The following is a 24,771-nucleotide window of genomic DNA, read 5'->3' on the forward strand; positions in this document are numbered from 1 at the left end:
TGAGATATTTTATGAACAGCAGTAACATCATCAGTTAGAAAAGTATAAAAGTAGTGAGTGTCTTTAAGATGCTGCTAAAAAGAGGCACATAATTAGGATGAAAACAAAAGTAAAAATAGTTTTTCAAACTGAAAGCATGACAGAATGCCAAGTGTTGCAGGGGGCTCATGGCACAGCAGGAAGAATTCTTAAGGCTAAGGAGTGAATAGTGATCAAAGAGGAAGGAACAGGGATTGGCAAAATGAAAAAGGAAACTTTTTGAGACTGGAGCTAAATGTTAGCAACAATTAACTTTCACATGTACTAACTACTTTAGTCACCCAATAATTTTGTAAGATAGATATCATCATTACCCTCTGGGCCTACACTTTGTTAATGCTGGTGAAGGCCAGGAGTTTATAAGGGAACTTAAGCCTAAGCACAGTGAAACAGCTGTTGCCGACATGTCTGCTGTAAGCCAAGGGTGGCTCCATGAGTTCCAAGTTGCTGTGTTCAGAGACCACCCAAATCAGCAGAACATCAGCTGGTCAGTGGGTGGCAAATGAAAACACTAGACATCAGAGGTCCACAATGGGGGAAAATGTTTAATAGAATGTAAGGAAGAGACGAGTACTCTTGGTTTTAAAGCTTTGATAAAGACTACTTATGTATTTTTTCATTATTATTATCATTATTATTATTACTTAGTATTATACCTTAAGTTCTGGGATACATTGCAGAACGTGCAGATTTGTTACATAGGTATACATGTGCCATGGTGGTTTGCTGCACCCATCAACCCGTCACCTACATTAGGTATTTCTTCTAATGCTATCCCTCCCCTAACCCCCCCCACTCCCCCGGACAGACCAGGGTATGTGATGATCCCCTCCCTGTGTCCATGTGTTCTCATTGCTCAACTCCCATTTATGAGGGAGAACATGCAGCGTTTGGTTTTCTGTTCCTGTGTTAGATTGCCGAGAATGATGGCTTCCAGCTTCATCCATGTCCCTGCAAAGGACGTGAACCCATCCTTTTTTCATGGCTGCATAGTATTCCATGGTGTACATGTGCCACATTTTCTTTATCCAGTCTATAATTGATGGGCATTTGGGATGGTTCCAAGTCTTTGCTATTGTGAATAGTGCTGCAATAAACACACGTGTACATGTGTCTTTATAGTAGAATGATTTCTAATCCTTTGGGTATATGCCCAGTAATGGGATTGCTGGGTCAAATGGTATTTCTGATTTTAGATCCTTGAGGAATCACCACACTGTCTTCTACAATGGTTGAACTAATTTACACTCCCACTAACAGTGTAAAAGCGTTCCTATTTCTCCACACCCTCTCCAGCATCTGTTGTTTCCTGAGTTTTTAATGATCACCATTGTAACCGGCGTGAGATGGTACCTCATTGTGGTTTTGATTTGCATTTCTCTAATGACCAGTGATAATGAGCGTTTTTTCATATGTTTCTTGGACGCATAAATGTCTTCTTTTGAGAAATGTCTGTTCATATCCTTTGTCCACTTTTTGATGGGGTTTTTTTTTCTTATAAATTTGTTTAAGTTCTTTGTAGATTCTGGATATTAGCCCTTTGTCAGATGGATAGATTGCAAAATTTTTCTCCCATTCTGTAGGTTGCCTGTTCACTCTGATGATAGTTTCTTTTGCTGTGAAGAAGCTCTTTAGTTTAATTAGATTCCATTTGTCAATTTTGGCTTTCATTGTCATTGCTTTTTGTGTTTTAGTCATGAAGTCTTTGCCCATGACTATGTCCTGAATGGTATTGCCTAGGTTTTCGTCTAGGGTTTTTATGGTTTTAGGTATTACATTTAAGTCTTTAATCCATCTTGAGTTAATTTTTGTATAAGGTGTAAGGAAGGGGTCCAGTTTCAGTTTTCTGCATTTGGTTAGCCAGTTTTCTAAACACCATTTGTTAAACAGGGAATCCTTTCCCTATTGCTTGTTTTTTATCAGGTTTGTCAAAGATCATATGGTTGTAGATGTGTGGCGTTATTTCTGAGGCTTCTGTTCTGTTTCACTGGTCTGTATGTCTGTTTTGGTGCCAGTATCATGCTGTTTCAGTTACTGTAGCCTTGTAGTATAGTTTGAAGTCAGGTAGTGTGATGCCTCCAACTTTGTTCTTTTTGCTTAGGATTGTCTTGGCTATATGGGCTCTTTTATGGTTCCATATGAAATTTAAACTAGTTTTTTCTAATTCTGTGAAGAAAGTCAGTGGTAGCTTGATGGGAATAGCACTGAATCTATAAATTACTTTGGGCAGTATGGCCATTTTAATGATATTGATTCTATTTTTTTTTTTTTTTTTTTTTAGACAGAGTCTTGCTCTGTCACCCAGGCTGGAGTGCAGTGGTGCGATCTCGGCTTATTGCAAGCTCTGCCTCCCGGATTCACACCATTCTCCTGCCTCAGCCTCCCAAGTAGCTGGGACTACAGGTGCCTGCCACCATGCTAGGTTAATTTTTGTATTTTTAGTAGAGACAGGGTTTCACCATGTTAGCCAGGATGGTCTCGATCTCCTGACCTTGTGATCCATCCACCTCGGTCTCCCAAAGTGCTGGGATTACAGGCATGAGCCACCACGGCTGGCTGATATTGATTCTTTCTATCCATGAACATGGAATGTTTTTCCATTTGTTTGTGTCCTCTCTTATTTCCTTGAACAGTGGTTTGTAGTTCTCCTTGAAGAGGTCCTTCACATCCCTTGTGAGTTTTATTCCTAGGTATTTCATTATCTTTGCAGCAGTTGTGAATGGGAGTTCACTCATCATTTGGCTGTTTGTCTATTATTGGTGTACAGGAATGCTTGTGATTTTTGCACATTGATTTTGTGTCCTGAAACATTGCTGAAGTTGCTTATCAGCTTAAGGAGATTTTGGGCTAAGACGATGCAGTTTTCTAAATATACCATCATGTCATTTGCAAACAGAGACAATTTGACTTCCTCTCTTCCTATTTGAATACCCTTTATTTCTTCTCTTGCCTCACTGCCCTGGCCAGAACTTCCAATACTATGTAGAATAGGAGTGGTGAGAGAGGGCATCCTTGTCTTGTGCCGGTTTTCACAGGGAATGCTTCCAGCTTTTGCCCATTCAGTATGATATTGACTGTGGGTCTGTCATAAATAGCTCTTATTATTTCAAGATATGTTCCATCAATACCTATTTTATTGAGAGTTTTTAGCATGAAGAGGTGTTGAATTTTATTGAAGGCCTTTTCTGCATCTATTGAGATAGTTACGTGGTTTTTGTCATTGGTTCTGTTTATGTGATGGATTACATTTATTGATTTGCATATGTTGAACCAGCCTTGCATCCCAGGGATGAAGCCGACTTGATCATGGTGGATAAGCCTTTTTTTTTTTTTTTTTTAGATGGAGTCTTGCTGTGTCACCAGGCTGGAGTGCAGTGGCGCCATCTCGGCTCACTGCCACCTCCGCCTCCCGGGTTCAAGTGATTCACCCATCTCAGCCTCCCGAGTAGCTGGGACTACAGACACGCGCTACCACGCCCGGCATTTTTTTTTTTTTTTTTTGTATTTTAGTAGAGATGGGGTTTCACCATGTTGGCCAGGATGGTCTCGATCTCCTGATCTGCTCCTGGATTTGGTTTGCCAGCATTTTATTGAAGATTTTTGCATCGATGTTCATCAGGGACATTGCCCTGAAATTTTCTTTTTTTGTTGTGTCTCTGCCAGGTTTTGGTATCAGGATGATGCTGGTCTCATCAAATGAGTTAGGGAGGAGTCCCTCTTTTTCTATTGCTTGGAATACTTTCAGAAGGAATGGTACCAGCTCCTCTTTGTACCTCTGGTAGAATTCAGCCATGAATCCCTCTGGTTCTGGGCTTTTTTTGATTGGTAGGCTATTAATTATTGCCTCAATTTCAGAACTTGTTATTGGTCTATTCAGGGATTCGACTTCTTCCTGGTTTAGTCTTGGGAGGGTGTATCTGTCCAGGAATTTATCCATTTCTTCCAGATTTTCTAGTTTATTTGTGTATAGTATTCTCTGATGGTAGTTTGTATTTCTGTGTGATAGCCCCTTTATCATTTTTTATTGTGTCTATTTTATTCTTCTCCCTTTTCTTCTTTATTAGTCTGGCTAGTGGTCTATTTTGTTAATCTTTTCAAAAAAACAGCTCCTGGATTCATTGATTTTTTGAAGGGTTTTTCGTGTCTCCATCTCCTTCAGTTCTGTTCTGATCTTAGTTATTTCTTATCGTCTGCTAGCTTTTGAATTTGTTTGCTCTTGCTTCTCTAGTTCTTTTAATTGTGATGTTAGGATGTCGATTTTAGATCTTTCCTGCTTTCTTCTGTGGGCATTTAGTGCTATAGATTTCCCTCTAAACACTGCTTTAGCTGTGTCCCACAGATTCTGGTATGTTGTGTCTTTGTTCTCATTGGTTTCAAAGAACTTACTTATTTCTGCCTCAATTTTGTTACCCAGTGGTCATTCAGGAGCAGGTTGTTCAGTTTCCATGTGGTTGTGCAGTTTTGAGTGAGTTTCTTAATCCTGAGTTCTAATTTGATTGCACTGTGGTCTGAGAGACTGTTTGTTATGATTTCTGTTCTTGTGCATTTGCTGAGGAGTGTTTTACTTCCAATTATGTGGTCAGTTTTAGAATAAGTGCGATGTGGTGCTGAGAAGAATGTATATTGTTGATTTTCACACAGAACAATATTCACCTTAAATGTAAATGGGTTAAATGCCGCAATTAAAAGACACAGACTGGCAAATTAGATAGAGTCAAAACCCATCGGTGTGCTGTATTCAGGAGACCCATCTCATGTGCAAAGACACACATAGGCTCAAAATAAAAGGATGGAGGAATATTTATCAAGCAAATGGAAAGCAAAAAAAAAAAAAAAAGGGGGGGGGTTGCAATCCTAGTCTCTAATAAAACAGACTTTAAATCAACAAAGGTCAAAAAAGACAAAGAAGGGCATTGCATAATGGTAATGGGATCAATGCCACAAGAAGAGCTAACTATCTTAAATATGTATGCATCCAATACAGGAGCACCCAGATTTATAAAGCAAGTTCTTAGAGACCTACAAGGAGACTTAGACTCTCACATAATAATAGTGGGAGACTTTAATACCCCACTGTCAATATTAGACAGATCAACAAGAGAAAATTGACAAGGATATTCAGGACTTGAACTCAGCTCTGGACCAAGTGGACCTAATAGACATCTATGGAACTCTCCACCCCAAATCAACAGAATATACTTATGTTTTTATTTATAGAAATGCATCTGGAAATGATAGCTTAAATTCCACTTAGTCACTTTTGACTTTTTTTTTTTTTTTTTTTTTTTGAGGCGGAGTCTTGCTCTGTCGCCCAGGCTGGAGTGCAGTGGCGCGATCTCGGCTCACTGCAAGCTCCGCCTCCCGGGTTCCCGCCATTCTCCTGCCTCAGCCTCCCGAGTAGCTGGGACTACAGGCGCCGCCACCACGCCCGGCTAATTTTTTTGTATTTTTAGTGGAGACGGGGTTTCATTGTGTTAGCCAGGATGGTCTCGATCTCCTGACCTCGTGATCCGCCCGTCTCGGCCTCCCAAAGTGCTGGGATTACAGGCTTGAGCCACCGCGCCCGGTCGTCACTTTTGACTTATAAAAATAATCAACACCTGTACAGCCTTTTAGAACCTAAAGTCTTTATAAATGGAATAGCTCCTATAGAGTGCTGTATGTGTAGTTAATAACACAAATATTTATTGCACATCTCCTCCGTACTTTCACATATATTAACTAATGTATTTTCCCAATAATTTTGTAAGGTAGGTATCATCATTACCCTGCTCTAGATGTGGAATCAGAATCTCAGGGACAGAATGACAAAACGGAAATCTTTTTGATTTTAGGACCATATTTTACCCCCCGTAGCTACCTCCTTGTGTCAACTGACTGAATGAATAAATAATCTAATGTTAGCACAGACTGCAGTTCTGTCTATGCTTCACACCGTTAAAAAATGCCTGGGTGTGGAATCCCGTCTGTTACTCTATATGGTATCACCAAGCCTCACTGTTGTATATCTCTCTTCTGACCTTCAGAATACCTCCAGGGACACAGAAAGGGCAAGCAGCATCAAGCAGCACTTTTCAGAGTGGTTTCAATGAGTATGTAACAAAGCTAAAATGTGTAATCCGGGAAGGGTGACTTTCAATATATGCCCTTGGTGCCATTCACGAAGCATCTCACATGCGGCCTCTCGACTGAGGGCTCTTCCTTGTCTCTGGATGTGCTATGTACTGATAAAAAAAAAAAGAAAGAAAATGGCTGAGAGTTCCACCCAGGTTTGTTCAGCAAGGGTTTAATTTCTCCAGTGCTCCTGTAGAAATTGTGTCGATAACAAAACCTCGCATCTCTCAATCTAATCATCCCTTGACACATTCAATAGGATATAACATGCTGAGATGGGGACTGAGGAATTAGAGTAAATTAGATAAAAGGAAAAGCTCCTGGTAGTTCTGACATGACAGCCTGCACGTGACTAATCTAAATATTCATTCTGGGTAATGGAACAGCTATCAACAAATTCATTACTTACAACAATATTTCCACTCAACTGTCAACTGACAAGGGGTCTCCATAATACATCGCTGTCAGCAGTTTGCAGCAGTAAGAGAGAAAAGATACTCACATTTCACAAATACGTATGAATCACGCTCTCGATTTTTAACAGGGACTCAGTCTTATTTAATATTTTCAGAAAATTGCTGTCACAAGGACATCAACCTCACAAATCATCTTATGGAAAGAACAATTTGGACAGCAAAAGTAATGGATGTGTTTCAAGTTAATCACTCCATGTCTTGCCTTAAGTACATGCATTTATGGCTTCAGATGCCTCTTGTTTAAACAAATATTTCTCCTACGCCACTCTCTTTCTAGCCCAGCATTAAGTAGATTCTTTAGAAAAAGAGTCATGTTGTAAACCAGGACTAAGATGACATTCATGCATTATGGAGTCATATGTCCTAGCACAGAGAGCTGGAGAGAGTAAACATGAGAAATATGCAACATACCCCATCTGTTAATTTACCTATGTAGACACCAGATTTTGTGACCATTCTACCTTCTTCTTCCACCGAGAGGCGGGAGGATTCTGGACAGGGACGTGGGGAGGTTTCCACTACGTCAGATTTTTCTCTTCAACAAAAGAGGAGGGAAATGAAGAGACTTTGGCCATGGGTATAGAATAGAACAGTGTATCTTATTTATTTATTAATTTATTTATGAGACAGGGTCTCCCTGTGTCACTCACCCAGGCTGCAGTGCAGTGGCTCAATCACAGCTCACTGCAGCCTCAAACTCCTGAGCTGAAGCAATCCTCCTGCCTCAGCCTCCTAAGTAGCTGGAACTATAAGCACATGCCATCACGCTCAGCTAATTTTCTTATTTTTGGTAGAGACAGGAGCTCTCTTTGTTGCCGAGGCTGGTCTCAAACTCCTGGCTTAAAGCAATTCTCCCAACTCGGCCTCCCAAAGTGCTGGGATTACAGGCATGAGCCACCACACCCAGCTATCTGTTTTAAAAGGCAATGCTACAAATGGCCCAAAACATAAAACTGTAATCAAAGATTTTGAAATTCATATGAAAACAGGTATCAAAAGCCAAGAGTTTTATGTATTATTTGACTTGGCAATTCTGATTTTAGCTGAAGGAAAGTATCATAGCTGTGGTCAAAGATTTATATACAAAGTTGACCATCGTACCACTATTATAATGATCAAAAAAAAAAAAAAAAAAAAAAAAAAAAAAAAAAAAGATGGGGCCGGGTATGGTGGCTCATGACTGTAATTCCAGCACTTTGGGAGGCTGAGGTAGGTGGATCACCTGAGGTCAGAAGTTCGAGACCAGCCTGGCCAACATGGTGAAACCCTGTCTCTACTAAAAACACAAAAATTAGCTGGGCACGGTGATGGGTGCCTATAATCCCAGCTATTTGGGAGGCTGAGGCAGGAGAATCTCTTGAACATGGGAGACAGAGATTGCAGTGAGCCGAGACCATGCCATTGCACTCCAGCCTGGGCAACAAGAGCAAAACTCTGTCTTGAAAAAAAAAAATGGTAGAAATCCTTCAATGTTCATCAAAAATAATGATGATGCATCCTCACAATGAAATATTAAGCAACCATTAAACTAGAAAGATTTTACGGTATTCTGTTAGATAAAAAATGCAGACTATAAAATAGGATGCAGAGCTCTGTGTCTGCTTAGATGCAGAGTCACTAGGGAATATTGCTCTCATCCCAACAATGAGAAAAAGCTGATTAATACACACAACCATAACTTTACTTTAACTCATCAAGAGCTAAGGTCACAAGGCAACTAAGTAATCTGAATTCCACAGAGTCATACACCCATCCAAGGAGAGGCAGTACACATGAATATGAATGGCTTCAATTTCGTCAAAGCAAGGAGAAAGAGATGACTACCACACAAGTAGATAAGAGGAAGTCAGCTAAAAATTTAACAAATCCTTGAAGGTCAATATGGGATAGCCTCAAGCCTCAGACAGAAAGGAGTTTGTACTCACTCTCAAGCTTTTCTTTAGGGCCCCTCACTGGGTGCTCACAAGGAAGGCTGGGGACAGGGTAGGAGACCCAGGACCCTCTCTGCCACATAGACATGGAGGAGTTGATCAGCTGCTACTGGGAACAAGAACAAAGCCTTGAAGCCTTGCCTTCTTCCCCAAGACCCTCTCTTACAAAGCAAAGTCTTAACCCATTTATGCCTGAGGTTGTAATTTTTTGAATTTTTGCAATCAGACCTTGGTGATGACCTTGAGCAGTAGGATATAAATAACTTCCACAAGCTTAGCGTTCCAATAATGGAACACGAGGCATAAATGTGTTTAAGCTGCTGGAGGAATATAGAACACCTTCTGGCCCCTAGGACTGGGCAAAAGTCTATTGCTCTGGGAGGGCAACTGAAGCAAAACTGTTTGTCTCTGGGGGAGGTGTTGGGAAACCCTCACCCCAGACATAGGCAAAGAAACATTGCTGCTGAGGGAGAGCTAGAAGCAAAAATCTTCTGCCCCCTAGACGAGGAGCAGGAAACTTGCTTGTGCCCAGGATCTTGCACTGCTCAAAAGCAGAGGTCAGCTACTGCAGGAATGCTGAGAAACCCTTGACCCCCCAAGGTTCAGGCACAGGAGCCTTGCCTAAGACTGATACTGGACCAGGACAATGAAGAAACCCCATACTCTTATAAAGAGCCATGCACAGAGAAACAAGCAATAGAAGTCCATCCTTAGTGTAGGAGTAAGAGCATAGAGAAAGATCTACTTTGTGACACAGGTGTGCAGGGACAGCTAAAAGCTGAGGGTACAGAATGAATACTTAGAAAACTCCTCTGGCACATCAGGCTCTAAGCACATAGCAAGGGCAGTCATCCACTGAAGTCTGTGGTGCACCAAGGATAGTAATAGCAACAGTAAAATCTAAACTCAGCTCAACTTCTGATTAATTGACCCAGCCCCAACCTCTTCCACCCACACATACTGAAGGCCTGAAAGAAGAAGAGATGTGCCTATTCTCAAGCATACATAATATTTACCTTGGTCTTTCTGTTCTTACAGAAATAATGTTTAGCATTCAATTAAAATTGAGTCACACAAAAGTGAAAGGGGGCCGGGCACGGTGGCTCACGCCTGTAATCCCAGCACTTTGGGAGGCCAAGGCGGGCGGATCACAAGGTCAGGAAATCGAGACCATCCTGCCTAACATGGTGAAACCCCGTTTCTACTAAAAAATAGAAAAAATTAGCCGGGCGTGGTGGCGGGCGCCTATAGTCGCAGCTACTCAGGAGGCTGAGGCAGGAGAATGGTGTGAACCCAGGAGGCAGAGCTTGCAGTGAGCTGATATCGTGCCACTGCACTCCAGCCTGGGCAACAGAGCCAGACTCCGTCTCAAAAAAAAAAAAAAAAAAGTGAAAGTGGGGGAAACAAAAATCATTGTCAAGAGATAAAGTAATTAATAGAACCATTCTCAGAAATGGCCCAGATATTACAACTATCAGGTAGGGACTTTAAAGTAACTACAATGAACATGTTAAAGGGATATGGAAAAGGTGAACATGCATGAACAGATGGGAGATTTTATCAATGTCTAATGCAAATCTGGTAAATAAAAACAAAATCAGACATGAAGAGCACCTTTGATGGGTTCATTTGCAGTCTAGATATAGCTGAGGAAAGAATTAGTAAACTCGAAGATATGCCAATAGAAATTATCCAAACCAAAACATAAAGATAAAAAGGAGTGAAGCACATCCAGTATCCGTGGGATAACATAAAATGCTATAAAATAAAATGTAATTGGAGTCCCAGAAGAAGCCAGGCATTGTGGCTCATGCCTGTAATCTCAGCACTTTGGGAGGCCAAAGAAGGAGGATCACTTGAGGGCAGGAGTTCAAGACCAGCCTGGGCAACACAGCAAGACCCCATCTCTCTCTCTCTCTCTCTCTCTATATATATATATATATATATTTTTTTTTTTTTTTAAATTAACCAGGCATGGTGGTGTGTACCTATAGTCTGACTCAGGAGGCTGAGGCAGGAGAATCATTTGAGCCAGGAGTTTGAGGCTACAGTAAGCAGCTATGATCATGTCACTGCACTGAAGCCTGAGTGATAAGACCCTGTCTCAAAAAAAAAAAAAAAAAAAAGTTCCAAAGAAAAAGAGAAACAGGTTAAAAAAAATTAAAGATAATGGCTAAGAATTTTCCAAAATTAATGAAAGACAACAAGTTGCAGATCTAAGAAGCCCCGAGTCTCAAGAATACCTCTCTCCTTGGAAAAAAAAAAAAAAAGAATCTAGATACATCACAATCAAACTGCTGAAAACTGAAGATAAAGAAAATATACTGAAGTCAGTGAGAAGAAAGGAAACATTATGTGCAGAGGGACAGTAATACAAATCACACAGTGATACAAATCAAAAACTATGTAAAGCATAAGACAAGGTACTGACATCTTTAAAATATCAAGAGAAAAAACCTGACAACCCAGAATTTTATGTCTGGTAAAAATACCTTTCAAAAATGAAGGTAAAATAAAGACCTTCAGACAAACAAAAGCTGAGAATTTATTGCCCATAAACCTGTGTTACAAGGAACGTAAAGGAAGTTCTTCAGGCAGAAGGAAGATATCAAGTGGAAATTAGGATACACACGTACAAAAATAAAGAAGCTGGAAATGAAATAATAAAGGTAAATATTAAATGTAAATTTCTTTAATCACTTTTAAATAGTATATAGGATATGCATACTTTTTTAAAAAGCTAGCATGATACATAAAAAACTTTAGAAAAACATACAGCAACATTTTAACTGACCTTTTTTCTAAGTAGAAGGATTGCAAATTATTTCATTTTAATCTTGATGCTGATTTGCATTTAAAAATTTTTCTACAATGAACCTATATTACATTTTATGCTAAAAAGTCTAATTTTATTCTTACATTCTGTTTCTATCATACAGATTTCAAGAGCTGTGGGGTTACAGAAATTTTATAAGCTAATTGTTAGAGGAAATAATACCTAGAAAATGAATTTTCTGTTACGAAAAGCTTTCTCTACTTTTTATGTCTTACCATACGGGAAAGAAGAAGAGACACTAAAAAGATAAGAAGAGCTGTTTTCTCTGACGCATAAACCAATAATAATAGATTGAATTCTTTAGAACATGAATAACGACTGAATAAAAACCTTTTATAGTACTGTTGATTACTGGGTGATGCCCTGGAGCTACAACCATAAACTTTTCTTGAAAGTCTCTTTATTTTAAGAAAATGTCCAGGGTAGATTAAAAGATTACTCTCTACATAGCCTAGAAAGAGAACCAGGACTCGACAATATCTAAATATTAGTGAGAACAGTATCTATTTGCATCAAAATCTCTTTTGTAAAATTTAACCTTGCTTTAACTTCTACATAAATATTTAAATGTTGCATAAAAACTAGCTAGGTTTTCTCCTTAGCTTTGGTAGTAAAGTAGCATTTTACTACAGAAAGAACAATTTAGCGCAAACATATACTGTTCTTCTTTTGACTTGGTTAATCAAGGCTATGGGAAGCCAAGATTTAGAATTCAAGTCCAGAATCCAGGTACCACCATCTATACGACAGTTACTGAAAGGATAAGAGACAATGTGTGTAAAGACATAATGTAAGTACATAGTAAGCAGTTAATAAATAGCAACTATAGCAATCTGGGGAAAATAAATAAATGTATTTTTAAAATAACAGCTATTATTGGCTACTGAAGTGAATCAAAGATGCATGAGGATGCCTTTATTGCCATCAACAAGTTAATACTTTACATACAGCAGTCCCAGAATCCATTGACACCTGTTTACTAACATGTTTACCACACTAGTGAGTGAAGTACTCAGGTTCCAGCACTTTGAGCAACTGTCTCCTCATCTTGCCAGGGGAATTTCTTGCACATAGAAATGGGATGGTCAAAGTGGGGAAAGAAAAATGACTGCTAATGCAGTTGGTGTATTTTTATACACACACACACACACACACACACACACATACACACACACACGCAAATTCTCCTAAAGTTCTAGTAGGAAAAGTACCTCTTACAGAGGCAAAAAAAAATGGACATTTTGACTTGGAAAATTTTTAAAAGTCATAAAAAGCTATTGAATTATGTACCACACTGATTTTTCCCCCACCCAATATTTTAACCACTACATTAGGGAAATTTTGGTGTTGATGCTGTAATCTCAATATTGAATCATCTCTGTCTTGTATCCCAGAATATAATTCAGCTGTTTGGCTACAACAGTCATGTCTCTTTAGAAAGGTCAAAAGTGTAATAAAAATAGTTAAAGGATATTTTACCTTTTGCATTTACTTTTAACAAAAGGTATCAAATTAAACACAGCTCACACCTCTTTAGTTGATTTTACCAAGTTCTTGAAACTGGAAGATTCAGAATTTTAATTTTTGCCTACTACAGCTGGAGGCAGGGAGAATCATTCAAAAGAAAAAAAATAATTTGTTCTCAATTTTTTTTTTGTTTGTTTAACAGTAGCTTTCATTTTCAGGGACACTCTCAAAATTTTTGCAGAGCCAGGATAAGATGTAGTGGTTTGAGGTGAGGGCAGAGTAACAGACTCCAGGGCTCAAGCTGTTAACCAAAGATATACTGCCTCTCAAACATGGGAGGTAAGATTCAAGGAGAGGAAATATTTACATTCACAAGGAATGTTTGAAAAGAATAAATCAAAGCAGGATGATGAAGAAGAGAATGTAAGAGGACAAAATTCCTCACTTCCCCACCAAAAACAACAACAAAAAGAGTCTTGCTGAGGGATAGGTTAAATAGCTTCTGTTCTCTTATAAAACTGTGAGAGAAGAAGAACATCATGGCATTAAGAACACAGTGTGATACATGAGGCAAAGTGTCCCCATGCAGAGAAGGGGACAAAAAACGAAACAAAGCTGTCTGGCATGTGAAAAGACAAAGACTATAGGGAGAGAAAGAGGCAAATAAACAAGGGGGAGTGAACCAAAAAACAGATCAATGGAACGGAGATTGAGTAACAGGAGAGACTGAATGGGGAGGAGCAAAGGTGGCTGTAGAGAGAGGGGCCCAGTCAGGTAGTGGGCAGATGTGTGCTGGAGTTTCCTCTTCCCACATTCCCAGACCCAACTTGGGGAGCTCTAGAAAGATAGCGCAAGCACTCTCCAGAATCTTATTCTTTTTTTCACTGTTCAATCTCCAGCATCTAACATTGCCTGACATATTTGTCAAATGAATAAGTGACACATGTAGAAAAGAGAAAGAAGCTGAGTCAGCTGAGAAAATGCCACATGCCTCATGGCATCTGTTATTAAACTGTGAGTTGGCAGAAAGGATACCAAAGAACTGAGCTCTGATTATAGCATGGCCAAGTGATGCTTACCTTAGGGCCAAGTTTGGTTTCCCTGTTGCAGGACCAGTAAAGAACCTGAGTAAAACAGGCAGTCACCAAACCCAGGGTAACTGAGTAGTAAGGGAGTGGCTGAGCGTGGTTGTACTTAAAAGCCCCTGTCTCCATGTCTCTCCCCAAATTCCAAACACATGTTTAGATGTTTGAATGTCTCATCATCTAGGGTCTCTTCTTTGAGATGATTTCTACAGAGTTTTTCACAAAATACAAATAACCAACCAAGGCTTTGAATGTGCTCAACATCACTAACATCTAGGGAGGAATTGTTCTATTAGCAACAAGTAGAGGGGTCTTCATGGCAAATGGACTCAGAACAAAAAGAGACTCCCCAAAGCCCTACATAAAACCATGATCAAAGAGCAATGGATTCAGTCAAGGGAGATGGAGTCAGGTTGGTTGCAAATCCCCAGACGATTCATCCCACTTCACTGAGAATCCCTAAAGTGGAAGATGAAGGTGGGGTAGAGAAGCAAAGATGAGTCAAATATTGTCTTGTCTAACCACCCTGCCCTGGATAGATATATGATGCTCAAAATGGAAAAATATACTTAGGGGTTAGACAGACATGGTTACATAAAGTTTAAAAAAAAAAAAAAAAAAGGAAAGTATCAATTTCCAGTGTTTGGTTCCACATGAAGAGCTCAGAAGTTGCCACTCATTCTAACAAGAAGTAAAATGCTGAACAAACTGAAAAAAAGTCAGCAACTCTTCCATTAGTAAGAGATGTGAGATTACAGGGAAAACCACTGTTCCCAAAATTGGACAGACAGGTAGATACAGAGAATCACAACATAGGGAGCAGAAAACTTCACAGGAACTAGTGGTGTGTTAGGAAAACCTGACCTTAATTGATGAATTGCTGGAGGCTAGGTGTGGACAAGTCTGAAGGTTAAAATCACCAAGGGGGATCTAGTCATAGGGAGTCCCCCATGCTTTTGTGACTTTTCCTTCCAGGAGCTTGACCAGGTTCTCAGAGTAAATACCAGAAAAAGAAATTCCCTTGTATTTCCACCAGGAGGAGGGGAAAAGAACCACTTCGACATATACCAGAGTATTCTGTTCTTAACAAGATCTACCTTCAGGAGAAACTAGTAGGCCAGAGCCTGACCTGCTGGGGTTTTACTTACAGCCTAACCAACCTGGGGGAGGGAAAATACCCAACTCCACCCCTTTCTAGCCATCTTGTTCCACCTAAATGAGGAGAGAAGAAATTAAGAAACACTTGTGAAGTTCACAGTCTGGAGGCATAACTTCATTAACCAACTGAGACCTAATCACAGGGCTCTAGTATGCATCTCCTCCCCCGACACACCTCCCACCACACTACTGAAGACCTATATACAGCAGTTCCTTTTATTCAGGACATCATGTCCAGATATCAAGAAAAAATTACAAGGCATAATAAAAGGCAAAAACCCAAGCAAAACAAAACACAGCTTGAAGAGACACAGCAAGGACCTTGGAATTGTCACACAGGAATTTAAAATAACTATGATTAACGTGCTAAGGTCTGTAATGGATACAGTAGTTAGCATGCAAGAACATATGGGCAATATAAGCAGAAAGATGAAAATCCTAAGACAGAACCACAAAGAAATGATAGAGATAAAAAATACTGTAACAGAAGTGAAAAATACCTTTGATAGGTTTATAAGTAGACTGGACATGGTTGAGGAAAGAATCTGAGTTTGAGGAAATATGAATAGAAACTTCCAAAACTAAAAATCAATGAGAAGAAATACTCAAATAAAACCACAAACGGCAGAAAAAGAATAAAAGACAAAAACAGAAAAAAGGAAAAATTGCAACAAATAGAAAATAGTAACAAATATGGTAAATATCAATTGAATGGAATAGTAACAAATATGGTAAATATCAACTGGATGGAATATCAATTCCATATCAATTGATATGGTAAATATCAATTCCATATCAATTGATACAGTAAATATCAATTGGATGGAAATATCAATTTATTTCCACCAATAAAAACTTTGACCATCAATGGTCTAAATGTATCCATTAAAAGACAGAGACTATCAGAGTGGATCAAAAAACAAGACCCAACTATATGTTGTCTACAAGAAACTGACCCACTTTAAATATAAATATACATACAGATTAAAACTAAATGAATGGAGAAAGATATACCATTCTTATAATAATCAAAAGAAGGTAGAAGTACCTATATTAATTTCAGACAGAGCAGACTTCAAAACAAAAAAAGTTATCAGGGATAGAGAGACATTACATAATGATATAGGGGTTAATTCTCCAAGAAGACATAATGATCCTTAATGTGTATGCACCTAACTACAGAGTGTCAAAATATGCGAAGCAAAAACTGATAAAACTGCAAGGAGTCATAGATGAATCCATAATTATAAATGGAGATGTCAACAGCCTGCTATCAGAAACAAACAGACCCAGCAGGTAGAAAATCAGTAAGGACACAGTTAAATTCAACATCATCAATCCACAGGATTTAACTGACATCTATAGGCTACTTCATCCAGCAATAGCAGAATATACATTCTGCTCAAGCTCACATAGAACATTCACCAAGATAGAACACATTCTGAGCCATAAAAAACACCTTAACAAATTTAAAAGAATAAAAATTATACAATGTTTGCTCTCAGACCACAATGGAATTAAACCAGAAATCAGTAATAAAAGACAACTGGAGGCCAGGTGCAGTGGCTTACACCTGTTATCCCAGCACTTTGGGAAGCCAAGGTGGATGGATCACCTGAGATCAGGAGTTCGAAACCAGCGTAGCCAAGAGAGTGAAACCCTGTCTCTACTAAAAACACAAAAGTGAGCCATGCGTGGTGGTATGCTCCTGTAATCCCTGCTACTCAGGAAGCTGAGGCAGGAGTATCACTTGAACCTGGGAGGCAGAGGTTGCAGTGAGCTGAGATTGTACCACTGCACTCCAGCCTGGGTAACAGAGCGAGACTCTGTCTCAAAAAAAAAAAAAAAAGACTACTGGAAAACCCCAAAATACATGGAAATCAAACAACACACTTCTAAATAACACATGGACCAAGAAAAAAATCTCAAGAGACATTTAAGAATATTTTTAACTAAGTTAAAATAAGAACAAAACTTATCAAAATTTGTGGGATGCCATGAAAGCAGTGCTTAGAGGAAAATTTACAGCATAACTACGTACGTTAGGAAAAAAACATCTAAAATCAATTAACTAAGCTTCCACCTTAGGAAACTAAAAAAAGAAGAGCAAATTAAATCCAAAGTAAGAAGAAGAAAATAAATAATAAAAATTAGAGCAGAGAGCAATGAAATTACAAACAGGAAATCAATTTTAAAAATAAACGAAACAAAAAACTGGTTCTTTGAATCAATTAATAAAATTGATAAGCCTCTAGCCAGACTAAGAAAAAAGAGGTAGGGCACAAATTACTAATATCATAAGCAAAAGAGGCGACACCCCTACAGATCCCATGGATACTAAAAGGATAATAAAGAAATAATATGAACAACTCTGTGCCCACAAAATTGATAACCTAGATGAAATGGACCAAATCATTGAAAGGCACAATCTACCAAAACTCACACAAGAAAAAATAGACAATCTAAATAGGCCTATATTTATTAAGTACATTGAATCAATAATTAATACCCTTCCAAAATAGACAGAACCAGGCCAGGATAGGTTCACTGGTGAATCTGACCACATATTTAATTCTCTATGATAATTGGTATAATTTCTAAAAGAGAAACTCTCTTTTTTAGAAAATAAAAGCAGAGGGAATACTTCCTAACTCATTCTATGAGGTATCACCATAATACCCAAACAAGACAAAGATATTATAAGAAAAGAAAACAACAAACCAATATTTTTCATGAGCCAGATGCTAAAAATCTTCAGCAAAATGTTAGCAAATTAAATCCAACAACGTATAAAAAGAATTATACACTCCAACTAAGTTGGATTTATACTCGGTATGCAAGGCTGGTTAAAAATTTGAAAGTCAAACAAACAAACAAAAACATCAAAATTTGAAAGTCAATTAATGTCACCTACCACATTACAGGCTAAAGAAGAGAAATCACATGACCATATCAATAGATGCAGGAAAAGCATCTGACAAAATGCAACACCCATTCATGATAAAATCTCTCAGTAAATTCTCAATGAGAAAGAATATTTACAAAAAATATACAGTTAATGTCATAATGGTGAGAGACTATATGCTTTTCCCCTAAGATGAGGAACAAAGTAAGGATGTACCCTCTTATCATTCCCTTTTGACATTATATGGAAGTCCTACCTAATGCAATAAGGTAAGAAAAGGAAGTAAAAGGTACACTGATTGGGAAGGAAGAAATAAAACTGTCTTTGTTTGCAGATGACATGATTGTCTTTGTAGAAAATCTGAAAGAATTGAAAATAAAAAACCATTCCTATAACTAATAATCTATTATAATAAGGTTGCCAGTACAAGGTTTATATACAATAGTCGATTTGCTTTCCCACATACCAGCAATGAACGAGTGGCATTTGAAATTAAAAACACAATACCATTTATGTTAGCACCATAAAAATGAAACAAGTGTAAATCTAACAAAACATGTACAAGATCTGTGTGAGGAAAATCATAAAACACTAATGAAAGAAATCAAAGAAGAACTAAATAGATGAAGAGTTATCCCATGCTCGTAAATAGGAAGACTCAATATTGTCATTGTCTGCTTTTCTCAACTTTATCTATATTCAATGCAATTCCAATCAAAATCCCAGCAAGTTATTCTGCAGATACTGACAAACTGATTGCAAGGTTTATACGTGGAGGCAAAAGACTCAAAATAGCCAACACAATATTGAAGGAGCAGAACAAAGTTGGAAGACTGACACTACTTGACTTCAGGACTTATTATAAAGCTAAAGTAATCAAGACAGTGTGGTACTGGCACAAGAACAGACTAATTGATCAATGGATTATAACAGAGAGCCTAGAAACAGACCCACATAAATATAGTCAACTGATCTTTGACAAAGGAACTAAGGGAATACAATGAAGAAAAGGTAGTCTTTTTAACAAATGGTGCTGGAACAACTGGACATTTGCGTGCAAAAAAAATGAATTCAAACACAGACTTCATACACCTCACAAAAAGTGACTCAAAATGTATCATAATTCTAAATGTAAGACAAAAAACTGCAAAACTTCTAGAAGATAACATAGAAAATCTAGATGACTCTAGGTTTGACAATGACTTTCTATATGACATCAAAGGGCATGATTCATGAGAGAAAGAATTGATAATCTGTACATCATTAAAATTTAAAATTTCTACTTTGCAAAAGATACGGTCAAGACAACAAAAGGACAAGCCACAGACAGGAATAAAATATTTGCAGAAGACATATTTGATAAAAGACTGTTATCCAAAATATACAAAGAACTCTGAAAACTTAACAATAAGAAAGCCATCTGATTTAAAAATGGACCAAAGATCTTGACAAACATCTTACTAAAGAAAATATATAGATGGAACAATAAGCGTATGTCATCAGGGAAATACAAACTAAAACAACATTGAGATACCACTACATATTAATTACAATGGCCAAAATCCAGAACACAGACAACAACAAATGTTGGCAAGGTTTTGGAGCAACAGAAATTCTCATTCATTGCTGCTGGGAATGCAAAATGATACAGCCACTTTGGAAGACAATTTGGCTGTTTCTTACAAAACTGAAAATATTCTGACTGTACAATCCCACAATTGTGCTCCTTGGTATTTACACAAAGGAGCTGAAAACTTATGTCCACACAAAAACCTACACATGGATGTTTACTGTAGCTTTATTATTACCAAACCGGGAAGCAACCAAGATATCCTCCACTGGGTGAATGGATAAATAAACTTCAATAGATCTAGACCACATTTTGGTCATTATTCAGCACTAAAAAGAAATGAGCTATGAAATCATGAAAAGACATGGAGGAAGCACAAATACATATTGCTAAGTGAAAGAAGCCAATCTGAAAAGGCTACATACAATATGATTCTAACTATATGACATTCTGGAAAAAGCAAAACTATAGAGATAGTGGAAAGATTAGTGGTTGTCAGGGCTTGGGGCAAGGGAGTGATGAAAAGACAGAGAACAGAGCATTTTTAGGCAGTGAAAATACTCGGTATGATACTACAATCGTGGATACATTTGTCATTATACATTTGTCCAAACCCATGGACTATACAACATCAACAGTGAATCCTCATGGAAACCATGGACTTTGGGTGACAGTGAGGTGTCAATGTAGGTTCAACAGATGTAACAAATATTCACTCTGGTAAGGAATGCTGATAATGAGAGAGGCTATGCATGTGTGTGGGCAGGAGGTACATGGGATATCTCTGAACCTTCCTCTCAATTTTGCTGAATTGAACCTAAAACTGCTCTTTAAAAAAATGAGCCTTTAAAAACAACAAAAAAGAGGGTATCACTGAGAGATGTGATGCTCATTCTTGGGAGGCAGGAGAGAGGACTAGTGGTAACAGACTAGGGGACGAATTGAGGTGAAACAGGCCTCAAAAAGATTCTAGACATTCGAGTGCCTTTCTTCTTGGAATGGCAATATTTATACATTTTGATCTCTTCCCAAGGCACCAGGACAGAAGTGATTTGCTCTTTTGAACCATTCCATCCATTTTCTCTCAGTTTATCTCATCACCATGGCAATGAGGCAAGGACCTTGTTTTTATGTGTCTGGACTAGCATCCTCCCTGGTTACTTTAAAAAGGCATGACAGTGTTTACATGTAACCTCTAGAGGAATGTCTTCCCTAAAATGGGACTCAATGGAATAAGCAAAGCATTAGGAGAAACAGTCTCTGGATTTTATCTTCATTTTGCCATCTGAGAAAGATGATTTGAGACTCCAGTTTCTGTTCATTAATGGAGACAGGCAGGCTACCCACTTGGTTCACAAAATATGACTGAGGAATATGAGATGACTAATTGCTTTGCTTAAGGCAGAACAACTGTGTGGCTATGGCAGAGACTGCTAATTGTTCACCCCATATCTATTCACCCTTCCTTCCTTAGAAACAAAACCAAGATTTTATTCAAGGGTCCAATGTATTAACCAAGACAATGCATTCCCTGTTTTCCTTGGGTACAGATACGGTCAATGAGAGACACGTGGATAGGTTGTATCTTCTAGGAAGACTCCTTAAAGGCGACCGACTCAACTCAGCAATGTGTTCCCTTTGGCCTCCCTGATTCCCCTTCTGGTTGGAGCTTTAGTGATCAGTTTGCACCATGAAATGACACTGAGAATGAAAGTCCCCTGCTAAGGATGGTAGAGCAGAATGATAAAGGAATCTCAGTTCTCTACTGACCCTGCAGTGCTGCCATGTCCTCCCGGGACTGCCTGTCTCCAGAATTCTTTTATATATAAGAGAAATAACCTTCTGTCTCGTTTAAGCCAAACACAATTCTTGATGGATCCACGCTCAACCTTATGAATGGCTCACTGATAGGTTCACCCCAACATTTGCAGGGTTCAGGCCAGGAGTATAGGTGGAAATCCCCAGCCTGTGGTTCATTCCTTTTCCTTTCCCCTTTTGCTCTGTCCCATTAGGTGGATATCTGAGCTCACACTTTTAAGCTTAAGTCCCTGTGCTAACATTGCCCCTTGGCCACTCTTCAGGCCTAGGCTCTATGTATGTCCTGTTGGGAGGACGCATCCCAGGAGGAGGCAGCTATAGGCTCTAGAAGTGAGCTCAGAGCATTCAGGCAGGAATCGAGGACCCTAGGAATCCAGGGTATGGCCCAGAAGTCAAGGAAGGTTTAGGCAGGTGGCATGTTCCTTTGGCCCTGTGATCTCCTCACTCTGTGGAAAGAAGTGTGGCCCTTTAAGTCGTAAGACCTAGGACAGGGGCCCTAGTTGTCAGAGCCTAGAGGCAATACCACTGGCTTCTCTCCCTTGCACCTCCTAATGGCTGCCTTTACACAATTTACACATTGACAGTGCAGCAAAATGTGGTTTAGTCCAGTTAACTACTTGTTATGACAGCCTTGGTAAGATTATCTTTTAGGGTCTGGAAGTATAGTTTGAAATGTGTTGTTTTCCTGCTCCTACCTTCTCTCTTCCATAAGACAGTACAATGGAAAGCTGATTAAGAATGACTCTCTGCCAGGCTTTTCTTTAGTAAGTTGTTATTAGGATGGCTCAGCAAAAGTTTATCAATCAACTACAGTATCAGTGTGAGTGTCCTGAGTGGACTGAAGGAGGAGTCTCCAAATCCTCAGTCTCTATCACCTGTTTGAGTAAACTCTCCAAGAGGCACTTAGCTGATTGATCTGCACAAGCATTGAGCCCTGGGAGTGTGGTAGAGTCAGCTATGAATTCTGATTGCCTCCAACTGGAATAGGGAGGGTTCCTCTAGGAAAATCATACAGGAGCAGGTGGAGATTCAGCCCACGAGAAGTGTGCCACTGAAATGACCCAAGTCTGGGCCCCAAATGCAGCTGGACACCTTTTTCTGTTACTCAGGAAGCTCTCCACTCAGCCCAGGGTAGCAAGAACTGAGATCTGCTGTGACAGTGCCTGACACCAGGATCCACCCCTTCAGCTCATATCCCCACATATAATGACTTCGATTCCTGTGAGAACTCTCTCCTCTCCACCGCCTAACTGATAGGACCGGTAAAGCCAGCTTCACAAACATGAAAATATCTGAACAGTTGACTGCCTCTGTGCATCTTGGAAACTTGCTTCATTTAGTTCAGTGATTCTAAACCTTATTTTGGATTACAGATCTCTATGTTCTCTATGCTGTATAATTACCACAGGACTTCAGTGCTCACCCACACATCTGAGGACTGCTGGAGCCCCTTTCAAACAGTAAAGTATAATCACAAGAACATTGAGTGAATAATCTAAGATGCATGTACTTCTAGCTTCATCTTTCTATCTATATTTTACTAGTTTGCTCACAGGATGTATTACACAAACACACACATACATATTAGGACGTTTTGACATCTTAAAAACCTTTCTGGCTGGGGAAAGCCTGGCCTTCCTGGGCCTAGGCAATTCTTAGAGATAATAAAGGGTCCCGCCAGGAGCATGCTTTTAACATGCAAACTACATGATCCAGAGCCATATCTCCCCTGTTTGGCCTGTACTCTCAAAGAGCAGTATTCCTCTACCTTAATCATTCTGGGGCTAGACCAGGCAACTAGGGGTGACCTCTATAGTTTAGAACGTGTTCTAAATTTTAGGCTGTATCCTTAGCACTGATTCCCAGCAGGAGCTCAATGATATATGTGACATGATGATATGAATGAATGGTTTCTGATAGCCAAAGCCTCCTTTAGTCACTGAACTGGTGATGAAAGATGTTCTCAGATGACTATTCAGGGAACTTGCTGAAATAGTCTTTGTTCTTCTTCCTGCATTTAGAAATAGTCTTTAGACATATGTGCTGCCAGTACACACATAATGAATCAGATTACATTTTTTTATGAGAAAAGATGAAAAAAGTCTTCCATTTTTATGGTCAGAGAAACCCAGACTATTATACCCGGCTCATTTCTCATTAATAAAACAGAAAATCTTTTGCCTTCTCATCTGAACTCTTCAAATTAATCTAAGGTCTGATTGTCCCAAAGCATTACTATATACAGCAACATCATTTGTATCACAGAATTGGAAATGACATACATAGCTAACCAGAGTGATGGTTAAATAAACTATGAAATGCTCAACTGATGGAATCTTCCGCAGCCTTTGACAATGGTGTCTACAATACAATCTGAGGTTAAGAGTGAAACATAAAATTACATATGTGATATGACTGCCATCATGCAACATATATGAAATAGAAAGAGATACTACTGAATATTAATAGTGTCTGTTTATCTGTTAAGACTGTGAATGATTTTCTTTCTACTTCTCTGAATTTTTCAGCTTTTTCTCTAATGATCTTTAATATTTTACACTCACAATGAAAATCAACATCAATAAATCATTGAATTGTTAATTGAAAACATTTTGTTGGCTGGGCGCGGTGGCTCATGGCTGTAATCCCAGCACTTTGGGAGGCCAAGGAGGGCGGATCACTTGAGGTCACGAGTTCAAGACCAGCCTGGCCAATATGGTGAAACCCTGTCTCTACTAAAAATACAAAAATTAGCCAGGCATGGTGGTGCATGCCTGTAGTCCCAGCTACTTGGGATCCTGAAGCAGGAGGATCGCTTGAACTCAGGAGGCAGAGGTTGCAGTAAGCCAAGATCACGCCACTGCACTGCAGCCTGGGTGACAGAGCAAGACTCCATTTCCAGAAAAAAAAAAAATCTTGTTATTTTCTGCTTTAAAACTTGATACTGGGTATTTTCACCTAAAAGAGCTGAATTGATACTGGGTGTTTTCACCTAAAAGAGCTGTATTGAGATGTATAGAGAAAACCCTACAGTGAAACCAACAGAAAGCAGTGATGGAAACACAGAGAATTCTCTAGTCTAGCAACTGCCTGTGTAATAATAATAATCGCTGACATTCACTAAGCTCTTACTATATGCCAGGCATCTTCCACACATTTTTAAAATATCTTCATAAAAGCTGTAGGAGATAGGTATTACTGTCACTCGCATTGTATAGATGAAGCTGAGACTTAGAGTGGTTAATTCATTGCTAGTAAGTGGAGGAGTCAGAGACTTTGATTCCAGCAGTCTGTCTCCATGGTCTGCCAGTTTCTCACTATGTCTCTGCTCCCCCCAGTGTAAAAGGAGAGGCTTTGGGGGAAAAGAGCACA

The 24,771-nt window shown here is 39.0% G+C and overlaps 2 protein-coding genes across 2 annotated transcripts in view; one reads left to right on the forward strand and one right to left on the reverse strand.

Moving 5' to 3' along the window:
- Nucleotides 1-24,771, reverse strand: part of SCD5 (stearoyl-CoA desaturase 5) — a 173,810-nt gene that overhangs the window by 26,423 nt on the left and 122,616 nt on the right. The window lies entirely within an intron of this gene.
- MRPS18C (mitochondrial ribosomal protein S18C) overlaps nucleotides 4,879-24,771 on the forward strand; it is an 856,900-nt gene continuing 837,007 nt past the window's right edge. The window contains exon 1 of the mRNA XM_050790196.1: nucleotides 4,879-4,884. The gene's annotated coding sequence lies outside the window, so the exon portion shown is untranslated. The remainder of the gene's footprint in view (nucleotides 4,885-24,771) is intronic.

This window comes from Macaca thibetana, chromosome 5, assembly GCF_024542745.1.
Source record: "Macaca thibetana thibetana isolate TM-01 chromosome 5, ASM2454274v1, whole genome shotgun sequence".
NCBI classification, from domain to species: Eukaryota; Metazoa; Chordata; class Mammalia; order Primates; family Cercopithecidae; genus Macaca; species Macaca thibetana.